We start from the raw sequence: 7833 nt of genomic DNA, 5'->3' as shown, positions 1-7833 counted from the left end.
CCCCCCCCCGCTCCCCCGCCCCGCAGACCTTTTTTTCTGCCCTTGGTGGGCGATCTGGAACTTCTTGGCTCCCCAACCAGCCACGCAGAGTAACCCCAAATGGACCACTTGAATTTATGGAAACCTAAGTCCTTGAGGACTTTGCATACTCCACACCGAGAGAGAGGCATGTGGACCGTACACGGAAAGGTGGAAGTAGGCATCTAACCAAATCAAAGTGGAAGAAAGGTGGTGGCTATTGGAACCTGGTTGGCCTTAGGATTCCGTGTAGCTCTGTCTGCAGACAAGGTTTAGACAAGTACCAGACCAGTAAGTCTCAGATTAGTAATTTCCAAAATGCACACTCATAAGTTCATAGTTAGCAGGAGAGTGTTTATGTAGATCTAGCACATCATTTAAAGGAAAACTATCTTAATTATATGTAACCCGTTGCCAGTCCATAGTTTTACCCAAATGTGCAATCAAATACGGAAAACCAAAAAAAAAAAAAAAAAAAAAAAAAAAAAAAAAAAAAAAAAAAAAAACCCAAAAAAACAAAAAAACAAAACAACCAAGATCTGCAAGTTCTAGAGAACTTGTCAGAGTAGAAGAAAGTCTGACTCTGAGTTTGCAACAGAGCCTGATCTAAAGCTGACCCTCAGTAAGTCCTAATTCTTAAAATCACAGTTTGTTAAAAGTTCAGTTCAAGCTGGGCAGTGGTGGCTCATTCCTTTAATTCCAGCACTTGGAGGCAGAGGCAGAGGCAGGCAGATTTCTGAGTTTGAGGCCAGCCTGGTCTATAGAGTGAGTTCCAGGACAGCCAGGGCTATACAGAGAAACCCGGTCGCTGGGGGTGGGGTGGGATGGGGGGAGTTCAGTTCAAGGATGGCAAATGAGCTAACTGGCAGCTGCTGGCCAGATTCTAAGGATTGTGAAAAGACACCTAAAGTCATTGGAATCAGTTCTGAGGTCAGTTAATGCCTGCTTGAATACAGATTTTGGCAGAATTTCACTGCCAGTCCAGCCCAACCTCATTTATTAGATAGGGACCTAAACTTGGGTAAGGAACTGTCCTAGTTTGCCATAGGCAGCTCTTGTTTTAGCAATGACCACTCCCCACCCTCACACACACACACACACACACACCCGCCTCCCTTCAACCCTCCGAAGCTGCTCAGTCCCTAATAAACTAGGAGGGTTGATCATCTTAACTGAGGTCTGGCGATTACCCAAAGTTACTGGTTTGTTGGTGTTTGTGTGTGTTACTCTTCTACTGCTGTGATAAAACACTATGTCCAAGGTGACTTAGAGAAGAGTTTATGTAAGCTCACCACTCCAGAGGGTTAGAGTCCATGACGGTGGGGCATGGTGACAGAGGCAGGAAACTGAGGACTCACATCTTAAATCAGAAGCATAAAGCAGAATAAGATTTAGGAATGCCAGTGGCTTTGAGACCTCAAAGATGGCCCTGGGGACATAACATATTTCCTCCAGCAAGGCCACACCTCCTCAACCTACCTCAACAGTGCCACCACCACCGGGGATTAAGTATTCTAACCCCTGAGCCTATGGGGGACATTTCTCATTCAAACCACCACAGTCTAGGTGATGCAGTTCAAACCCAGGGATTCACCTCACCAGGCGCTATACCACTCAGCTGCATTCCCGGTCTTCATGGTCAAGGTCTTTTTAGCAGTAAAATTTCTAAGTCCCACATACTTACAATGCCAGCGACTTCGACCACTGTGGTGGGAAGATTTCTTGAGCACAGGACCTGTACCAAAAAAGAGAAAGAAAAAGGAGGAAGAGGTTTTAAAAGACATACTCCTTCCATTAGCAGATATGGAATTAGCTCCTTCTTGGGGTGGGTACCTTCCATCCCATCCCACCCCAAACCTGTAGAACAGATATAGGTGCATAGATACCAACAACTGCTATTGATGCATCTTCTACTATTTTATAATCTTTTCACTTATTATTTATTTATTCATTTATTATGTTTTTGTTTTTGAGGCAGGGCTTCTTTGTGTATCTTTAGCTGTCCTAGAATTCACTCTGCCCACCGGGCTGGCCTGGAACTCAGAGACCCACCTGCCTCTGCCTCCCAAGTGCTGGGACTAAAGGTGTGCACCACCACTGCCCAGCTTCATTTATTTACTTTTTAATGTTTATGTATATGAGTGCCTATGCATGCACATACATGGGTATAATGTTTGTATGCGGGCACACATGCCATGGCTTGTATGTAGAGTTCAGAGGGCAACTTTGTGAAGTCAGCTGTCTCTTGCCACCTTTACTCGGGTTTCAGGAATTGAACTCAGGTCATCAGGTTGTCGAATAGCAAGCGCTCCTTAGTTTGCTCAGCTCTCTTGCCAGCCCTGCTCAAGTCCCTTTCCATTGCAAGGGACAAAAATCCAACAAACTTAAAACAGAAAGAGGTCACCTATTTCAAGTAAACAAACCAAAGACAGGTACAAATGAATATCATCCACACAGTAAGAACCCACTTCTGTTTCTCCTTTCCCTTTATTCTTAACTCTCAAAGGCTCTCTTAGCCACCTAATCTGTTTCCTGGCAAACGATAGCATCAGCCGTTCATCAGCTTCTTGAAAATGACGGGAAGGACTTTGATTGCTCGTCCAGGGTTCTCATAGCTTCCCATTTGTAAAATATCCAGACAGATGCTCTGATATAATCTCTCTGTTTACATTATATCGCCATTCATCAGGGGTTTAAGGCCTGTGATTGGCAGCATCAGAGATAGTTTGATAAACTGAGAGAGAAAAGCCATTTTCTCCCAAAGAGGGAGTGAATGAAAACATGTTATGGGCCCAAGGAACGATCCATACTAGCTATATCTGGCAAAAGATACAATTTCTGTTTATATATTTATTTGTGATTTTCTGTGCAGTAATTGTTTCTTATATTGAAATAAAAATTGAAGCTGGGAAGGACGGCCCAGTCCTGTAATGCTAGACCAGTACTTGGAGCCTGAGGCAAGAGAATGTCACGTCTCAGACCAGCTTGGGCCACTACCCAGGGAGACTGTCCAACACCACCACCACTACCACCTCCACCACCACCACCACCACCAACAACAACAACAACAATAAATCAAATAAACAACAAAAAGAGAGAGAGGGAGAGAGAAAGAAAGAAAAATTGATCATTATAGTCCCCTGAGAGGAAAGAATCATCTCAAGGACAAGGGATCTGGAGGTAGATGACAGGCATTAGTTCAGGGGAACACAGAGCAGGGAGACACAGTTCTGACAGGCATTAGTTCAGGGGAACACAGAGCAGGGAGACACAGTTCTGACAGGCATTAGTTCAGGGGAACACAGAGCAGGGAGACACAGTTCTGATAGGCATTAGTTCAGGGGAACACAGAGCGAGCTAGAGTGTTCTGTCAGCTGAATGGGGTTGGGGAGCAACATCCTTAGGGAAACAAACGGCAAAATCTGCCCAGCAAACTGAGAATGAGCACAGCCTTTGGCAACTCTGGGCCACAGGGTAACCCACACTCACCATGGTCTGGCATCTGACCGACCTGGCTGGGAAAAGAAACAAACTGTTGGCTGCAGGGGCTTTCCTCAGCTGATCTCTGTATGCCTTTTTGGTTTTTTTATTTGTTTTTTATTTGTTTGTTTTGTTTGTTCTTCTTATTTTAAAAGTGGGATTTAAAAGCATTATAAAGGAAAATTTGCTCCAAGTGAGGTACCTTTGGGCCTGCACTCCTGGCAGTCTGGTTGAGTATGGACTGATTCAGACTCTGCCCTGTGACGTTTACTCAGATCCAGTTCTAGAAGGTCTGAGGATGTGTCTTTGTGCTGCTTAGACATACCCTCCCTATCACTTATTTCAGACACTAATAATTCCCCTGGAGCTTTGTTACCTGGAGCCTTTCTGTCCTAAGCATCCAGCTAGCTTAGGGACTCCCCTGAGTGTTTCCCTACCTTTCTGTCTGCTAGTCATTTCCTCGGACCCCTAGTCAGATCTCCGGTAGGTGAACAGAAAATATACATTAGAGATCCTGGGAAGATGGCTCAGTCAGCAGAGTGCTTGCCAGCATGAAGACCTGTGCTTGATCCCTAGATCCCACTTTTTTTTTTTGTTGTTGTTGTTAGTAAGGCCTGGTGGCTCATGCTTAAAACTGAGGATGCAGAGACAGGAGAATCCCTGGGACTTGCTGGCCAGCCAGAATGCTTAAATTGATAAGTTCTAGGTTCAATGAAAGATGCAAAAAAATAAGGTAGAGGGCAACTAAAGAAGACACTGGGGCTGGAGAGATGGCTCAGCGTTTAAGAGCACTGACTGCTCTTCTGAAGGTCGTGAGTTCAAATCCCAACAACCACATGATGGCTCACAACCATCCACAATGATATCTGATGCCCTCTTCTGGGGTGTCTGAAGACAGCTACAGTGTACTTACATATAATAAATAAATAACATCTTAAATAATCATTAGGATACTGATGCCAACTTTTGGCCTACCAATACACACATGCTCACACGTACCCTCACACACAATGTACACACAAAGACTCAGCTGGGCAGTGGTGGCGCACACCTTTAATCCTAGCACTTGGGAGGCAGAGACAGGTGGATTTCTGAGTTCGAGGCCAGCCTGGTCTACAGAGTGAGTTCCAGGACAGCCAGGGATATACAGAGAAACCCTGTCTTGGAAAAAAAAAATCAAAGAAAAGGACTCAGTAATCCCAGCAGGAGTTAAGAAGCTTGGAAGTTGTCTAACCCAATTATGAAACTCTGGCCTGAGTGTTTTAATGCCCTCATCTCAGTGAGGGCTTCGGTGCCTATCAGGCAGGTGAGGAAATCGGAAAGCAAGACACTCACGTATTGGGTTATGAGCACTGACTATATCATTTCCATTTATTTCACACAGCCCTGCAAATCTGACATTACTGGATCTATTCGACAGATGAGGAAACTGAGGCTCAGTGGGGCTGAGTGATTCCATGACTGTGTGAGTTTGTGTTTTGAGACAGTTTCTCTATGTTGTCCAGACTGTCCCTAAATTTTGCTTCAGTCTCTCAAATGCTTAGGATTGCAGGTATGTGCCACTGTACCTAGAAAGAGTTTTGTGTGTGACACACACACACACACACACACCAGCAGCAGCAGCACCAGCAGCAGCAGCAGCACCACCACCACCCCACATTGGTGCCGTGTCCACATTTAGGGTCTTGTACTTGCTTGGCAAGCATTCTACCACTAAGCTAAACCTCCAATTTCAAAATTATCTTAACCATCCTTTCCTCCTAGTGGAGATGCCAAAAGTCCTGCCGGTATCTCTTACTGAGTTGTAAACTCACACAAAGCTGTAGTTGGATCTCTCCTATTGGAGTACCCACCATGTCTTGGGGACTCTATCATTGAATACAGAATCCTATCATAGGCTTTTGTAGGAGGGTTACTCATCCCTGACCCTGAACCCAGCTATTTGTCCTTCTCTGTCTTGGAAAGTCAAGGTCTAGCAGGCTTGCCTCCCAAGGCCAGCAGGAAGAATGGCTTTATCTGGGTCTGGTATCAGAGCTACCCACATCTGACTTTCCAGGTCTCTTAGTCTTCTTCTTTCCTAAGAAAACAGTTTCTCTTCGGTTACTGGGGAAATACTGTACCATCTTGAAGCTGAAATGGGATCTGAGCCACAAATGAGACTTGAGGGGAAGGAAGAGAAACTGGTAGCTGGCGCCATGCCTACAGCCCTGGCTCCACCCAGCTTCTGGGTTTCAGAAGGAGATGGGCCAATATCCAGGACAAATGTGTCCTCTGCTGAGCAAGGCGGTTTCCTGGGCCTCTAACTTTTTTTTTTTCTTTTTGATGTAGAACTCACATTCCATAAAGTTCACCCCTGGGCCCTCCAGAATCTCTCTTTTGTCCCAGAGCTTTCCTGTCATCCTCCCCCACCAGCACAGCCCAGCCATAGGGAAAGGAAAGAGGAGCAAATTTACCCAGAATAGCATTTCTTCAGTGTTGGGATCAATAAACCCTTTTGCTTAAAAGGAACCAGATGATTTCATCCTTGTAATTACAAGGTTGACGTTTGCAAATCTTGCCCAGGCTCCAAATGAGCCTCTTTGTCATAGGCGGTGGAGGGGTTTGTCTGGGTGCCTGAGGATGGAGCGGGAGCCTGATGTGGTGGGAAGAGGTCCTGGCTAGGGTCAAAGGACCTGGCTGACCTTATGCAGCTTCACTAATGCTTTGCTCCCCCTCCCCCATTAACTTCTGGCAAGTGATGGGAAACAGGCTAGACAGGAGGCTAGGGAATATCAGCCATGAACTTGAACCACACCACCACGCTCCTGCTTAAGACCCCTCCCCCAAGTCTCTTGTTTTTTTTTTTTTTCTTTCCTGGCAGAAAGACAAAGGCCTTCAGCATAGCATTCCAGACCCTAGACAATCTTTCCTTTCCTTTCCAACTCCCATCTCTCATTTTTCCCCATGGCACCCTGCAATCCATACCAGACTGCTCATGTTTCCCACATGCCTCTGGCATGATTTTCTCCCCTTCTCTGCAGGGAAAGCGCATCCTTCTTTAAATATAAGTTTAGAAGCCTCTGTCTCCCACAGAGTGACTGAGCACTCCTGCCTCTCCTCTTCTTCCTCTTCCTCTCCCTCCTCTTCCTCCACCATCACCTCCTCTTATTTTCCTCCTCCTCTTTTTCCTCCTCCTTCTTTTCTTCCTCCTTCTCTTCTTCTTCCTCCTCCTCTTTCTCCTCCTTTTCCTCCTCCTCTCCTCTTCCTCTTCTTCCTCCTCTTCTTCTTCCTCCTCCTTCTCCTCCTCCTCCTCCTCCTCCTCCTCTTCTTCTTCCTTCTCCTCCTCCTCCTGCTCTTCTTTTTGGTTACTCTTTACTTTGGGCAAGTGGGGAGCAGTGCTTGCTATGGTATGAAGATGTGTGGAGGTCAGATGACAACTTGTGGGAATTGGTTTTCTCCTACTAGGTGGATCTCAGGTATCAAACTCCAATTGCTCGGCTGGGAGGCAAGTGGCTTTTACCCAGTGAGCCGCCATGCTTGTTGTTTTTGTTTTTATGTTTTGTGGTGCTGGGGACTGAACACAGGGCCTGTGCATGTCAGGCAAGCATTCTCCTAAGGTGAGTAGTGCATCCTTAGCTGTCCCACCCATTCACAGCAGCACTCCTGACCCTGTAAGAAGCTGGCGGCCTGCTAATTTGTATTTATTCTACTACTGGACAAAACTAGGGCTTTTAAAGAAATTATTTAAAAATGCACATAAAAAAAAGGAATTAGGAATTACAGGAAAATAAAAGTGTTCTGTTAGCTTAAAAAAGCAATCATTGTTACAGACCTGGATACTCCAAAGACTACAGTTGGGAGGTTGCTTGAACTTTAATCCCACAAGTTCAAGGCCAGTCTGAGCAGCACTCTGAGATCACCATCTCAAAACCACCACCAACGAAAATATCCCAAGAAACCAGCACCACCCTACAGACAGTTGCTAATATTCTAGTGTACTTTGCCTGGGCTGTTCCATCCATAGACACATAGCTCTGACGTTCTAGATGTGCAATTTTGAGGGGTATCACCATAAACCTATGGTACAAGCATTTTCCATGATATCACTTAATATTCTTAACGACATCCTCTTGATCCACTGTTCCAAGCCCTTATTGTTGGACATTTTGATCATCTCCTGATTTCATTGTTACAGATAAGGCTGCTAAGAAGCTTGAAGAAGCTTTATGATGCACAGACATTTTCCCAAAAGTTCTAGATAGTGTTTTCAGTACCAGTTTTCAGAAGTAGAACTACGAGGACCAAAGATATAGACACTGCAAATTTCCTGATACATATTACGTTGCTAAGTTTCTC

Source organism: Mastomys coucha, unplaced genomic scaffold, assembly GCF_008632895.1.
Source record: "Mastomys coucha isolate ucsf_1 unplaced genomic scaffold, UCSF_Mcou_1 pScaffold22, whole genome shotgun sequence".
Classification (NCBI taxonomy): Eukaryota; Metazoa; Chordata; class Mammalia; order Rodentia; family Muridae; genus Mastomys; species Mastomys coucha.
The sequence above is the reverse complement of the archived record's forward strand: the minus strand, read 5'-3'. Positions refer to the sequence as shown.